At 35.2% G+C, this 17279-nt stretch overlaps 1 pseudogene; it reads right to left on the bottom strand.

Moving 5' to 3' along the window:
* Positions 1-1144: 1144 nt before the first annotated feature.
* LOC149225131 (ubinuclein-1-like) lies at positions 1145-5053 on the bottom strand (annotated as a pseudogene).
* Positions 5054-17279: the final 12226 nt, after the last annotated feature.

Genomic DNA, 17279 nt, shown 5'->3' with positions numbered 1-17279 from the left:
TGTCTGTTCTTGCCAAAAAATGATGAGCCCCTTTCCTCCTGTCCTTGGATTCATCCACTCCTTGCTTATCCTCTGCATGCTCTGAAGGATAGAACATATGATAACCTGCGCCCTTTAAGGAAATAATGTTGTCTAGCATTTTTTTTTTGGTCCATATAACAAAACCATTGGTTACTTAAATCCTTTGCAAAATCAACACCTTTTGAATCTAAAGCCTAATGGACAAACAGATTCCAAAGTCGCTGGATACCAGGTTTGTTGTCTGGCCAGTTAAATAATGATTCTTGAAAGACACTGATGCTTGCTGTGTCACCTCCACAGTGTGATTCAATGCAAGAATAGACAGGAACAAGTTCAACACAGGTAGGGTAGATCTTCCTATAATGGCAACAGAGGTCGCGTGCACTAGTCAATCCTTCAAATGCTGACACAAATTTAACATGGTAAACAACCAATGCATACACTGCTAAAAGAGAATCCTTATCATTCTTCCACAAATCGAGAGAATCATGAAAACAGCATTCACTGAGACTAGAAACTGCAAAGTCCATCAATTTCATGGAACTATCTCTAGATGCTTCTGAAAGTTGACAATCCTGCCAACAGGGGCTGCATTTTCGATTTCATATTTCGCTGAGAGCAGCTGCTACTCGATTTTTATTACCCATTCTTCCATTTGCAGAGTACTCGGTTTAGCTCCTACTCGTCATGTTGCATGAAAGAATCATATGTGCCCAATCTGCATGATTTGATCAAGTCTTTTGTTGAAACGCTGGTGTCACTATGCTGGATTTTATAAAACAAGTTCTGTGGAGCCGACGAAATACCTTTTGAGGGTATATCATCCTCAATTGTGGGCATATTATAGACAACATTTCTGAAGTGAGGAATATGATACGATATCTGAAGTAAAGATTTCGTGTAGCGTGTCACCCCTTGATTTTTAGCACAACAAAATCCGTTTTCCTTTATGAATCATACGCCAAATAATCAGGTACCCTTTGTGCGCTGGCTCCTGCTTCCGCAATCCAAGTGTTGTATGTCAACTATCAAGTAAAGGCATGAATGACGGGTATCCCCACTCGCTCTCTCGGGCATCGAACGGGTGTTGTGTTTCTTTCTGGGCGGTGAACTTGTGATAAATCTAATTTAAAAATAGCCAGACTGAAAAAGGCATCTCTGCTCCAACCATAGTTTGCTTGTCACGAGGAGTTGAATCTTCATAGCTGGGATTAGAAACAGTTCCAGTATTCACATCTCCATTCCATCTGTCGGTACTCAATTTTACTGGAGCCTTCTTTCGTTTAGTCGTCTCTCCACCACCATTAGTAATCTTATTCAATTTCTTTTTTCACTCCTTTGCTCTATAGACTGCATGTTTTATGCCATTGTTGTCCATCCAACCTTCTAGCCAAAGTTCAGCAAGCTCTATGTATAGTTTTCTTTATTTGTGGGCCTTTGTGTTCATCCATTCCCTCAACATACTGATCATAGAGATCACAAAGTCGGTCTTCGGTTGCATAATCCCACTTGTAGCATTTATTCAATTTTCCTTTTTCTACAGAGGTTGACACTACTTGTAAATCATCCAATGAACCTTCTTGCCTGCTTTCCTGAGCTTGCAAAGAAGATACTTGCATTTGGACCCTTTCAGTCACCTCCTTTTTTATGTGTTCAAGCCTACCTTCTTTTTCCTGCTTGGCCGAGATTCCTGATACAATCATTTCCTTCAAGTTTCTCTTCAATTTTTTAAGCCGCATTACATGGCCTAAAATGCCCATAAGACGATTAATTACATCATTCGAGATTTTTCCTTGTTTTTCTGCCAACCTAGCTACTTTGCCAAGCTTTTTCTTGACATCACGAGGTATGCGCTTTTTCACCACTTTGCATGACTGATCTGATTTCTCGAATGTCAGTAGAAGGTGGACACAATTCAGCAATTCCCTTTTCCAAATCTTGGAAGACTTCGTCCAGAATAGTGCATTGAGGCCTTGCAGGACTAGCTTCCTTATGAAGCGGTAGTGAGGGTTTCATTTTGGAGGTCGATATCTGGTATACAACAGGATTCACATCCACTGAATCGTCACTTTCTTCAACTTTCTCAAAGGCTCAACTTTTATTGGAGGTCGACATATCATTTGCACACTTCATCAATTGTCTTGTATGGCATTCATTTCCAAGAGTTGCATGTTTATCTGAGTGATATGGCATATCGCCATCTGAAGGTTCAACCATGATTGCCTTTTTGACAGTGGTTTCTTTAGAGCCTGCAATCGAAATATTTGGAATTGCCCCATCCTTACTAAACACCTCAATGCCTACGACAGTTGGCTCTGTTTTACAATGAACTTCTTTGCATCTCTCAGCTTTTAATGAACTGGGCCCAACGTGAACATTTCCTGGTTTTGATTCTTGTTGTTTTCAATGGTTTTTCATCTGAATATTTATCAATAGAAAGACAAGTGATATCTTGACCAGAGCTTGTGGCACTCATACCCACCAAAGGTCCACTTCTTGCAGCTGCCTTTATTCGAAGAGCACCGGTCTTTGACAAATTTGCTTGGAATATCTTCATCATTTGGCATCTTCTTGGTATCTTTCCTTCTCCTTTTCTTTGGGGTAAGCACGAGAGAGGTAGCAGGCTCATTCGTGTTCTAATTTCCCTCTATTGATGAAAAAATCATGTGTGCTTTGTATTTCCCCCATCGACTGAGAAGTACTCATCCAGTTCTGTATCATCTATAAATGAGTCTTCAGTATCATACTAGTCATCGTCTGGAATTTTGTCTAGCTCTTCTTCATCACTATTTCCAGTTCCCTTGTACAAACATTCGATCCTCTCAATAACTGCACTAAATCGATGTGAAGGAGCTGAAACCGGATCCGTCTGCTGGAGGTGATAAACAAATGTGCCACTGACTATAAGGTGGACAAGAGATGATTTACAGCCTTACAAATTCGTTTGGAGCAAAGAATTTGAGTTTTTAATAGAGCAGAGGCGAATATTTTTGTTCCAGCTCTGTGCACCGCGTACTCTGCCCAGTGCGCCGCGCGGGCTCTGTGCGTCACGCGGGCTCTGTGCGCCGCGCGGGCACACAATTTTGCACTGCGGAAATGGTCCCTATGCGCCGCGCATGCCTAGTGCGTCGCGCCACTCAGCCTATGCGCCGCGCTGCTTACAAACACCCAGTCTGCCCCTTTTAAAATGCGTTTCCATCCCTCCAACTTCAACGCGACTTCTCCTTTGGATTTTTTTATTTTTATTTTTGATATCCTTTGATGCAAATGGACTAATAACTTATATAGACATGGAGAAATATCATATATAGACATGGATTCAACTTTTGTTTCTCACTTTGTAATGTTTTTTGGCTTTGGCACTTTTATATTTAATACAACTCTGACATTTGTTTCCTCACTGATCTTCTGAGCTTGAATGATGAAATTATTCTTGTTCTTTGTAGGGCTGACTGATGTTGAATTCGGCAAAGGATCATGGCGAGGCTGCATGTGAACATCTTCAACTGAAAAAACTTTGAATAATTTCATATTTGAAAGCGAATTTAATGATTTCTTCTTCAAAACAGAGTTTTGAAGAAGAATCTCTCTTGAGCATTATTTGATGATGAAATTTTGTACTGGAAACTGATTTGGAACCTCTCATGCAGGTTCAGTCGACAAAATCCTGGACTCAAGAATTAAAATGACTCTTTTGACCAAAATGGCATTTGATGACTGCGAATGATGAGAAATGAACCTTGGTGATTTTGGCTCTGACAAAAGACTAACAAGACTAAGTCTAACAGAAGTGAAGGCTATAATTCTAAAGAATGATTTCGGCCTTGGTTTGAGTGTGTCGAGTCATGTTTTTAAATCATTTTGGTTTCAAAGGTCAATTTGAATCAAAATTCAGTCAATAAATGAGTCAAAAATCTTGTGTCAGTTTGTCAAATTATCGACTCCATAGCCCAATGGACGAAGGCACTGTCTATCTCTCCCAGAGATATGTTGTTCTTGGCACCTCCAAGGAGCTACCATCCCCATTGGAGCCAATGTTAGAGTCCATCTGTTCAGCCCTCCATCAGAGATCAAAATCTCGTTTATTGCATTTCATCTTAGGTGTCTCATACAGTCCTATCATTTGCATTCCATTAGGAGCATCAATATTTTGATGGAAGGGTCTTGTCTCCATACTTCCCTCATGTCATGTACTTGCTATTTCGTGTATGATCATCAAAGTTCATCAAAGTCAATTTTACAGTCATTATGGATGGTCTTTTGGTCAGCCAAGAGTCTTTTCAATCATTAGGTCTAGGGTTTCACAAATTTTGTCTTCGAAGTGTCTAATAATGCCAGCAGGCACATGAGGATGTTCTTAATAAGTTTTCATTCCAAAATTTTCATTATTAATAATGCTTGAAAATGATTCTTCTTCAAAACTCTGTTTTGAAGAAGAAATCGTCAAATTTATTGTTTGTAATAAATATGTACTTTTTAGAGTTTTTCAGTCATGGAGTATTTCAGGCGCAGCCCTGGTCATCCTTTGCCAAAATCCAATGCCAACCATCCCTGCAAAAAATTGACAAAAGTTTCATCATTCAAGTCAAAAAGTCAAAATGGAAACCAAAATAGAGTTTGTATTAAAATTTCAAAGTGCCAATGTTCTAAAACTTTACAAAGTGGGTTATTTGAAATCAAAAATTCAAATCCATTGGTCATATAAGATATTTTGGTGTCCAAAACAATTCATTTGCCTGCAAGAAATATCAGTGAAGCCGAGTCAAGTTTGGAGGAGCGAAAGCATGTGTTGAAGCCGAGACTGTGTGTTGAAATTCAACTACACGGCGCATTAGGTAGAGGTCATGACGCACATAGCCATTCTCCACCGTGCAAATTTGAACATGTGCGGCGCGCTCACCAGGCACGGCGCACTGGGTTGTGCGTGCGGTGCACAGGGCCGATACTCCCGTTTTTTCACTGCCTTCAATGAAATCCCAAATTTCTTGGCTCTTCTGCTCCACGTAAGTCGAATCGTCTTGTAATTTTCCATTGATCAGTTTTGGGTGTGGTTTCAAAGATTGGTTAAAGAACTTGAATGCTAAACTACAAACCCTATCCTCTTATTTAAGCTGCTCCTTAGGGTTTTACAATTGGTGGTTTAAAAAACAATTTTGTGCCAAGTATTTCATTCCTCACTGGATTCTCCCTCACTGTTTTACTATCATCACATAATCCCTTTCCTTTTTCCCTATGCCCCAAAGCCACTCTTATCACTTGTTTTCATTAATCCCTATCCCTTAACCCTATCATTCCCTATCACTTTCCCTCTCCCATATTATTTGCAGAATTCCAAACAGTCAAGTGACTGTTATTACACCTTAATCTCACTTGACAACCCACTTTTCCCATTGTTCCATATTCCTCACAATCCCTCATTTCCCTTTGGAACCTTTGGCATTGAAAACAAAACACTCATTTATCATTTTCAAACCAAACCAAACACATACTTGACATACACCTTTGCAGCACCATGACAGACACCGAGTCATCATATGAGAAAGACAATGATTCTACCACAAAGCTTCATGCACCGAGGAGGCCTCGTAAGGGTGGCAAACATGTCAGAGAAGAGCCTACCTCATTGACTCAATTGTAGGCCTGCCCACTTGCTATGGCTTGTTTTCAACAACAATCATGCTTTCAATATTGCGAGATGATTTCTCAGATTCAGCATCATCAGGAGTTGGCTCGGTTGTTTGTTTTACATTTGCATAATGGTCAGGTAACTCTTGCTGATGTAAATTTTACCTTGACACCAGAGACCATTTCTCAAACAACCGGAATACCAAATGTAGGTGAGGAGTGAAACAAAAGACAACAAGTAGAAAAAGTAGATTATGAAGCATACATCAGGCCGAGCTATGTGAAACAACTCAGTAGGGTGTTCCCATTCCAGTTTTTGAAAGAATCCTATGCACTGTTGATGAGACTCATTATCAGATACTTCAGTTGTGAGGGCCACTTCTCACGCCTTTGTGCATAGCATATCAGATTATTGATGCATTTCACGAGAGTAAAGATGATGAACATTCCATATTTCATGTGCTGAAACATCTAGAGGATGACTACTCTTGTGCAAAAGAAGACTCCTGAACAACAGTACAATAGCATTTACCATTATGCGCCCATCAAGATCATTGTTGTACATCAGATTGGCTTGCAGGGTATCACATGGGAAGACTTCATTTCCCGTGAGTTCTTCACAGCTTCAGTAGCTCATCAGGAGGTTGTCCATCATGCAGGTGAACCTTCACATCAGCATGGAGGTCGGGAGGCAGAGACTACTAGTGTGCCAACATATGTCACCTATCAGAGAGGCATGAGAGGATTGTTTGTAGCAGCCCGACGAGTACTATCTCCACCTGGGGTGGAAGGGGTCTCATTGACATCATCAGTAGTACAGGTACAGGACAGAGGCAAGAAGCCTATGCAGCATGAGGGCCCTTCAGGAGGCCTGGACACTGATTTCATACTCATTGATGATGATGTGAGCTCTCCTAGCTCAAATCTGAGAGAGGTCATTCAGGAGCAGAAAGCTGAGATAGATGCATTGACCAACAAGTTGCAGAGAGCTCAATGGGTCATAAACTATTTTGAGCAGCGAAACAAAAAACTGGAGGATCAGCATACAGTCATGGAGTTACAAAACATTCGGCAAAACCGCCAAGCTGCCCAAAGGAGGAGGATAGAGTTCACTTAATTGGAGCAGGAGATAGAGGCTTATCGAGAGACTTGGCTTGAGAGGGTCAATATTCATCTTGAGAAGATGTTGGTGAAGGAAAACAAAGACAAGGACATGCTTAGGCACATGAAAAATCATTATTAGGCACGAAATCATGTTTGCAAAGCGAGGATCAAAATCCTGAAGGCAAGACTAAGGAGGGCACTAAAATGACGCAGAAGGCATGATAGGCTCCAAATATTGGTTGAAGCTTATTTGGCTAAGCATGATACTTGATGATGGACCTTCAGTCCAAATTTCAACAAATTTGGAGAAAATTTTGTCAATTTTGAATTTTTTGGATTCAAAACAGATTTTCTTGCCCAACTCGTAGCGCCACTTGGTGCGCTCTTATAATTGGGAGATCCTCTGGAGGAAAACTTTATATTTTTGGATTTTTTATGGAAATTTATGCATGCTCATGAATTACCTAAGGATTTCATCAAGTTCTGGGTTGCCTAAAGGGTCAAAAACACACAAAAAGTGACCTCTCTGCCACCTTTTGCACCCACAGGAAGTAGTGTTGGGAGATTGGGTTTTTGGAGGGGCAAATGGACACCAAATCCAGAAATTCCACTTGCGTTGGAAAGTAGACGGGTAGGGCTTTCCAACGAGCTATCTGGAGTGCAATTTGGACTTTTGAAAGACCCTCAAAATCAGCCTCAAAGTTGTGCTATGCATACAAGTTTCATGCGCGGCGCATAGGGGAATTTGGCCTATTTTTCACTCAGCAGCTCAGAATTTCGCCCAGTTTTGACTAGTTTCACTTTTTCATGTAACTTTTGACTTATCTTGATGTAAATTCATGACTTTGATGTAATTTTGGCACATTGTTACTCATCCATGTAGATTCATTCACTAAAAAGTCAAAAGATAGTGAATGAATCAGTTTCCTTTTATATAGAGGCAAGTTGTTTCATTGCCTATTTTTCAGTTCCTTGTTTAGATATGGTTGAAACAGCTCCTAAATGATGAGCTCAACCCCTAGAGGCATGGGAAGGAGTTAGGCTTGTCTATATCATGTAATTTCTCAGCCATTTTCAAGGTTGGACACTTGGGATTGCTTGGGACTCCATTGTACATTTGATTTCTGCATTTTTGGCAAAGGAAAGACCAGGGTTTGCAGCGCTTTTTGGGATCCTTGTGGCTCTGTGTTTTGATGGTGTTCTTCTCTATGTAATTTGTAAGTTCACTGATATTTATGTGTACGATTTACTTTCTCTTTTGCTTCTGAAATTAAAAAAATGAGTGAAAAAGGGTAGAATTAATTAGCTTGCTTTGCTCTGCCTTTTAGTTTTGTTTAATTTTCAATGTTTTCTTCATTTTGAAGAGGATTCTTGATACCCTCTCGCCCTCTTCACCTTCTCACCAGTTTGAGCCCTCCATCTTTACAAATCCAAGCATCAAAACGATTGCCTTTCTCGCTCCAATCAGAACTCTGCAAAACAGGCCTTCATCCCCGGACCCAAATTTGCCTTTCCCTTGATCCAACAAAACCCCCAAAAAATCAAATCAAATCCTTGCACTTCATACCTAGCCTAAGATCAGAATATATTTCAATCATCTCAAGCCCCATAGATCATCATTTGCTGAGATTGACCCGGAGAGAGCCCTCTCCTGTCCTTGTAGGGCTAGCTACAAGGCTGAGCGTGGTTTGATGTTGGTCCTAGATCCTGCCTTTTCAGCCTGAGGTAAATCTAGGCTCTAACAGGGCCAACATTGAATTTTTTCAGTTTATGCTTGTATGCACTAGAATTTTACTTGGTTATAATAGTTTCATGTGTTGATGGTATGGAAAGGTTTTGAGACTCAAATATGACTCATAGAAATAATTTGACAAAATTATAATAGAAATTTTGAGGAGATGATATTATGTGGGTAGCGAGATGTGATCATAGAAGCAACACTCCTAGAAACTACTAGAAGAAACAACATACCAATCATCATCACATGGCTACCTCAAATCCTAAATTTCTCAATTTTCATAATAATGAAACACTGACACAAGATTTATGTTGAATTAAAGCCTAGTGTCTATGACAAGATTTAACAACAAGAATTTTCTTAACTCACTTATCCTAATCTTCCTTCATTGAACCCTCAATTGGAAATTGGTTCTCATTAACAATTCAAATCAAATTAAACACATCTCAACCCTATTAAAAAAATTGACTATCATTTATATGTACCTATATATTTAATATCTTCTATATGTACCCTTCCTATCCCTTTTTTGAGTTTTTGATGTAAATATATATCTTTATATAGAAGAAGTGTTTTTCAAAAAATTAGAAGTAATATATAGCCCTTAATATTAAACACAAAATTTCAATTTGTAATTTATACAATTGGTTATGGTATATGTTATACAATGATCAACATTGGAAAGGTTTGAGGCTATGGAAAATAGATGAGACTAACTTGTTGGCATGAAGGGGCCTATGTCCTCATTATTGATGACCAATACTCCTACATTCAATTAAAAAAAAAAACATAAGGCGAGCACAAGATGTAATGTTAATACCAAGTTTTATTTGGGAATGATTGACCTTCAAGTTATCCCCCGAACTAAGATTCCATCCTATATGTTGAATCTCTGAGAGGCAGAAGGGGTTATTTAGCTAAGAAGAGAAAATAAATGATGCCTATAATTCACTAAGAAGCATAGAGTTGAATTGGAGAGAAACCTGACCATTGTTGCATAATACAATCCTAGCTAGTGAAGCTAACTAAATGTTGGTTTTCTCTTCAGGTTTCCACGATATTTCATGTCTTAATGTATGTTTTTTCCTTTCGTGTTGAGTATTTCACTGTGTTAACCTGCATTTGGGGTTTATTTAGCTATTCTAGGTATTTAATGGTTTCTATATAGATAGTTATTAGTGTTGAGTAGTTAATGAGTTGGTAACTCAATGATCTTTATAGTGTGGAGTTTTTGTTTCATTTTACAATGTTTAATAGCTATCATCTATCACAATAGCTCTGTATCTTCCATCATTGGGTGATTTCAAAGATAAGAAATCAAAACAAAGTAACCATCAAACAAGACTGTAACCTCAAAATGAGAACTCTAGCCAAAATACCCCAAAAAACATGAAAAAACAACTCGAAAATGAAAAGTGTGTATGTTGGAATGACACTTTTTCTTCTTCTTTTTTGGGGTAAATTTTCAACACTTTTTTAAAAATTGCAGTGAAACTAATTTTTAAACATGAAAAAAACACTGAAAATGAAAAGTGTTGATGCTAGAAAATATCATGACTTAGAAAAACCTTAAAATTCCAACAATTTTTAGGCATGGCATTAAAGATAAAATATCATGTCTTTGAAAATCCTTAAAACTCCAACAATTTTCAACATGGAGTTAAAGATAAAATACTTATAATTGTCTTCAACAATAACATTAAAGATAAAATATCGTGACTAAAAAAAACCTTAAAATTTTGATAAATTTTCACCATGGAATTAAAATCAAATATCACGACTACAAAAAACCTTAAGTTTTCAATATATTTCAACCATGGCATTATGGAAAAATTATATGACTAAAAAAAACTTTAAAAATGAACACCTGAATGAAAGAGTCATTAGACCAAAAGTAGCTTATTTTTTAAATGCTAAAAGTATAGTTATTTTAAAATCTTAGCCTAAGACAATTTGAGACATTGCAACAAAAATTTAAAAATCAACCATCAAATTGACACACGGTGTAGGAAAACTCAACCCATTGCAATGAAATCTATAAAATCAACCATGAAATTGACACACTGTGGTGGGTGACTTGATCTATTATAACGAAAAGATTAAAATCAACTATCAAATTAACACATAATCTGGTCAAGTTGCTAGTTAGGGACCGACACGGACTCTACACAAAAAATAAAAGTAAAGTAAATAATAAATAAATAGATAAATAAATGAAAATGAAAAATACAAAACAAAACAAAAATTAAAATATTGAAAAAAAAATACTAAAAAAATAATAATAATAACTAATAAATAGAAAACTAATTAAAAAAATCAAAAAAAAAATCAAAATGACCCCCCACAAACACACATAATTTAACTCATAAAATATAAAAATTTAAAGTAATAATAATAATAAATTACTAAAAAAGAAAAAACATAATTTAGTAAAAAATTAACACCAAAAATACAAATAAATAAAATCAAACTAAATAATTAAAAAATAAAAAGAACATACAAAATAAATACCAATTCAAAACAATTCAAAAAAAAATTAAACTAGAAAAAATATTTAATTCATAATAAATATTAAGTTAAAAACAAATTAAAAGAACATATTAAAAAAACATCAAAATAAATTCAATTTCCACTCTGTTGGCCATCGGGTGGTAAAGGGCCAATTCCCATAATCTACCCAGTTGGTGAATTGCCTCTTCGCTTGTCATGCCATGTTATGAAACCAGCTCACAAACGATAGAAAAGATAGATCAACGCCTTAGAAATCAACGTCTTCGAGGGGGAAACCTCCTTTACATTACACAAATGAACAATTATTGGATGATACAAATGACAAGACCTCCTTTCTATATCTAGGAGCCTAAGGGGTCATAATATAATCAAAGCCGACATAATAATAATAATGTAAGGGCACAATAATAACAACAGTGGGCTTCTGTGGGGCACAATAATAACAATATGGGGACTACATGGGCACAACAATATAATCAAGGGGTTTCACTAATAACAATAAGGGGTTACACTAGTAGTATAGGGACCTAACATGCCCCTCTCCTTCAAGAAGTGTTTTCCTCAACGCTTGAGTAGTTCTGGATGCTTCTATATAAAATTCTTGTCCTCCCATGTGAAATCCTCAGTGGGTGAGTTCTTCCACTTGATGAGATACTCTGAAATTGATCGATTTCGTAGCTGTCAGGATCTTGTTTCTATGACTGCTCCAGGTTCCAATATGATTTTTCCTTCCTCGTCAAGTTCTTGCAATATTGTTTGAACTGGGATCTTCTCATTATGTAAGGTTGTCATTTCTTAAATGCATGTAGTCTTGCCAACATTTCCTTCTCATAAATAACTTTGTGTAAATACTTTCCTTTGATTAGATGACTTTTGAAACCAATGGGTCTTTCTTCTTGAATTAAAACATCACCAATTCCATTTCCTGATGTATCATATTCCACAATAAAGTTTTTTGTGAAGTCTGGTGTAGCTATGACCGATGCTTGGCACATTGCCTCTTTAAGATGTTCAAATGCGTTTGTTGCTTCTAGAGTCCATGAAAATGCATCTTTCTTCAATAATGTTGTTTTCATAATGTCTTCAGTCTTCATTCTTATTTGATGATATCCTAAACGAAGATCCAACTTGGTGAAGTAAATTATTCCATGCAATTCATCCAATAATTCATCAATGACAGGAATGGGAAATTTATCTTTAATAGTGAGTTTGTTGATCTCTCTATAATCCGAACACATGCACCATGACCCATCCTTCTTATGCATCAATACTACTAGAGCAGAGAAAGAACTTTGACTAGGTTGAATTATACCAGCCTCTAGCATTTCTACAACCATATGTTCAATTTCACTCTTTTGGGCATATGGATATCTGTAAGGCCTAATGTTTGGAGGAACACTTCCTGGAATCAAATGAATAGAATGATCATGATCACGAATAGGTGGGAGGCCTTTGGGAGTCTCAAATACCTTGGAATGATTGTCCAAGACTTTTTCGAGATCTGGAGAAATAGATGATTTCGGTGTGGGAACCTCTAGCGAACATAATTGTGCAATTACGCCTCATTTTTCTTTCTTTAGAAGCTTTTTCTTTCTATTAGAGATGATTATGTTTCCCAATTTCCCTGTGATACCCCATAATTCAACTTCCTTTCCTTCCAAAAAAAATTCATGAACAATTCTCAAGCTATTGTACCCAAGGATTGTAGCCATTGGACTCCTAGTACAACATCAGCACCACCCATTGGAATGGAAAGCATTGGGATATTCAATACATATTATCCCATGGATAGCTTGATATTATGGCACTTTCCAGAGAAATTTATGGTTCCTTCACTTGCAACCATCACTCGACACTCCGATGCTGGATATAAGAAGCAATTCAATTCCTTGGCTATCTTACAATGAATAAAATTATAGGTACTGCCCGAATCAATCAACCCTATTACCTTTTTATTCTTGATATGTCCTTCTATATTGATAGTTTGAGGAGTGGTAATTCCAGCCAATGCATTACAAGATATGGTCAGATTCATTTCTTCTTTATCGATGTGATCTTTCACTTCTTGAACTTTTTTCTTCTTGAAATGTCCTTCTATCTTGAGAGTTTGAGGAGTGGTGATTCTTGCCAATGCTTTACAAGATATGGTCGGATTCATTTCTTCTTTCTCTGGGGTTGGTTCTAGTGTATATCCTCTTCTTTTGACGTTTTTTTTATCATTTTCTTCCTCCTCTTCACAATCTATGTAAAATAATTTCTTCTCAGCACACATATGACCTTTAATATATTTTCTATCACAAATGTAACAAATCCCTTTTTCTTTTTTTTTCTTCCAATTGTTGTGGTGTAAACCTTGTAGGTTGTGGAAGGATAGGAGAAAAAACACTTCCATATTTATAGTTGTGAGTGGTGGGATTCCTTGTTTCCATAATTCCGCTTTCAATTTTTCTTGCCAACCTCAATGCCTTCTCCAATGAATCAGGTTCCCAAAGACGAAGTTCATGTTGAATGTTACCCTTTAAAGTCCCTATGAAGGCATCAATCCTTTGCTTCTATGAAACATCATTTACCCTTATGTTCAATTTTTGAAAGTCCTCAATGTGCTCTTCCATTGAACCCTTTTGTTTGAGATTTATCAATTGCCTAAAGAATGTATTTCTCTTTGTATCCTCATAATGTGTTATCATTTACTCTGTGAAAAATGACCACGTGACAAGTGGTTTACAAGAACAAAGCCCTTCATACCATAAAAATTGATTTGGTTCTAAATATAAAGATGCAATACGTACATTTTGTAACAGTTTCACCTCATGTAGATCAAAATATTTCTCCATATGTAGTATCCAATTTACCGAATCCTTGCCATCAAACTTCCTCATATCACCTTTTCTTGATTTTAGGAGCTCGATATTGAAATGACTGTAACTCTGTAATTTTGGATCTCCTAGTTCTAAAATTACGACCTACAATAGCCCTCTGCATCCTCTTTCCAACACCACCAGTCTGATCGAAATTGGATTCTCCAAGAAATATTTATGCACAATCTCCCAAGATGACTTGATTATATACTTTTTCATAATAGAGAACTTGTACAAAGTTCCACGTATCATTGTTTTGACCTTCAGATCTGAAACCGATAGACAAAAATCTATAGGTCATCCTCTTTCTGTAACTTCTTACGAAAATTCAATCTTATGCTAAGAAGGAAAGTTATGACAATTTTCCCAAGGTCACCTGTTTGGGATGTAATTTTGTGGCCTACATAAACCCTAAATGTCTTGGACCATATCTTAGCGAATATAGCGAAATAAAATCTGAAATTCGGGCCTGAGCTTCACCAAGATTTTGGCTCAAATGGGTTTTAATTTCAGAATCTAAAATGTCGTAGAAAACAAATTATAGTGAAAATTCCACAGTGACTTGTTTGAGATGGAATTATGGAGCTTGAAAAAACCCTAACTTCCTCAGATCATATATTTGAAAATAAAATGAGACAAGATTTGAAATTTTGATTCGAGGTTCAGAACGATTTTGTTTGAAATGAGTTTTTCTTTTATCTTCTGAAACATGGCAAAAAAAAAAGTTATAGCGAAAATTCCACGAAGACCTATTTGGAGCAACGAAACTCTAGAAGCCAAAGCTCTAATACCAAATGTTATGAAACCAGCACACGATAGATAGAAAATCTAGATCAACGCCTTAGAAATTAGCCTCTTCGAGGGGGCAACCTCCTTTACATTACAAAAATGAACAATTCTTGGATGATACAAATGACAAGACCTCATTTCTATATATAGGATTCTAAGGGTCATAATATAATCAGAGCCAACAAAACAATAATAATGAAAAGGCATAATAATAACAATAGTGGGCTTCTATGGGGCACAATAATAAAAATATGGGGACTACATACGAACAACAATATAATGAGAGGGTTTCACTAATAACAATAAGGGGTTACATTAGTAGTATAGGGACCTAACAGGTCAAGGGCCTCAATATCTATATATATATATATGATTTTTTATTTAATTTATTTATTTTTTAATTTTAAATATTTTAATGTTTTTTTTAAATAATTTTTTTAATGTTTTTCATTTCATTTTTTTAATGTTTTTTAATTTTAAATATATATTTTTAATTTCTTTTATTGTCCTTTTTATTTGTATATTTTTATATATGTTTTTTTTTTTGTTTTTAATGTGTTTTTTTTTCTAATTTTATTGTATTTTTTAATTTTTGATTTTATATTTTTTAATTGTATACTTATTTTTTATTTTTTTTTACTTAAAATTTTATTATGTAAATTAATTTCCGAATTCATATCGCAATTGTTGTTGTTGTAATCGATGTTTCGAACCAACAATGGTGGTTTACTTTTATATATCTTTCTCATCCTGAAGATGAACCACTGTTGCTGGTTCGAAATGTCGATTACAACAACAATAAATGTGATATGAATCTAGAAATTGATTTACATAATGATAAAGATCATAGAAAATTAAAATTTTATGTTAATCATTCTTTTGGGAAAAAAAAATCAAATGTCATTATCTTTGGATATAAAATTCATAAAATTTATTATTTTTACAATTTTTTGTATTCAAAATTTTCATAAAATTCATTTATTTAACATGTCATTTTTAGCGAAAATGCCCAAAATATGTATTTTTAATTATATCTATATGCAAAATTTGTATTTTTTGTCAAGTGTTTAAAATTATTATTTTTTAGTGACAATTATTTTATTTGTATTGAAGTCTTAATTAATGATATATAAATATATATAAAATATTAACTTCAAAATATTAATTTTTTAACTTTGCAAAAATAAAATAAAAAAATCATTATAAAAAACATTGTAAAGAAAAACAAAAAACACAAGTTTGGAAAACCTTTGAAAAACAAACATTTTAGGACGAAAAATAATAAGAAGAATAAGACATTTTGAAAAAGGTTAAATAATCAACATTTAAAAAAAAAAGTGCATACTTAGGACATAAGAAAATTTAAAGTGTTAAAAATATGCCCAAAAAAAGGTTGATGCAACTTTCAAAATCAACATGAAAATCACCATCATTTTAAAAACATTATCCATACTTAATTTATCAAAAAATTTAAAAGTGTAAAAAATAAGCCCCCTCAAAAACGGTGTTGATGTTGCATCAACACTTTTCAAATTAGCATGAAAATCACTAACATTTAAAAGAAAAATGTGCATAATTAATACATGAGAAAATTTAAAGTGTCAAAAATATGCTAAAAATTGTGTATTATGAACCAACACTTTTCAAAATCAGATGATTTTCTGCAACTCTAAAAAAGTGAGAACTTCATACAATCTCGTTTGATAGATTACTTTCTTTCAATAGTTCTCATTCCAAAGCTAGTACTATTAAAATAAACTAGGAGTTGCTAAATTTGTTTTCATAGATGTTGTGGGGTTTCTTTCACTCTCATAGTCAATATTGAATTATTGAGTGAGTGTTTAATGCATGCTCTCTAGAGGTCGCATCTCCTCTCTGGGCTGCATCCATTCACTAACTAATGTCTACACCTTGCACACAGGTCATACATTATATTAATAAAATGCAAAAACTATATAATATATAATATATAATATATTAATAAATAAATAAATGTTCGAATGTTTAATATATGAAAAACTTTATAATATATGGTTTAAATGTAACATATGAACTTTATATGTATTATATGGTTAAAAAAAAAATCCAAGGAAAACTTTTTGGGGATTGGGTGCCAACCAGGGAAGAAATTCAGCCTCCTCTTAGCTCGAAGTCAAGAAAGAGGTTGTTGGTACTAAGCCAACCCTCAATTAGACTCACTTAAGAGTGAAACATAGTTAATTTATATCAGAGCATCAACATCTCAACTTATGAGAATTGAACCTCGGTGGAGAGAATAACAACGTCTATTTTGCCCAACCACCTAAGCTAAACTCAATTGACAATATGTGGTTTATAAATATGATACTAATATATATCTATACTAGGAATATATATATATATATATATATATATATATATATATATATATATAGAGAGAGAGAGAGAGAGAGAGAGAGAGAGAGAGAGAGAGATAACACCCATTAGGCCATAATATCTATTTCATTCTATAGCCTATTTGTCACAAGTGTTCTCCATAAGTGTTCTTCAGTCACATGTCATACAACCATGATCAAACTCCTTCAAACTCATAGGGAAAAATCTCATTTCATTCCATGGCCTGTTTATCATAGGTGTTCTCCATAGATGTTCTC

This window comes from Pinus tabuliformis, chromosome J (assembly GCF_031772625.1).
Source record: "Pinus tabuliformis cultivar Carrire ecotype Pingquan chromosome J, CPIR1, whole genome shotgun sequence".
In the NCBI taxonomy this organism is placed as follows: Eukaryota; Viridiplantae; Streptophyta; class Pinopsida; order Pinales; family Pinaceae; genus Pinus; species Pinus tabuliformis.
Note: the sequence above shows the minus strand (reverse complement) of the source record. Positions and strands in the feature narration are given on the sequence as shown.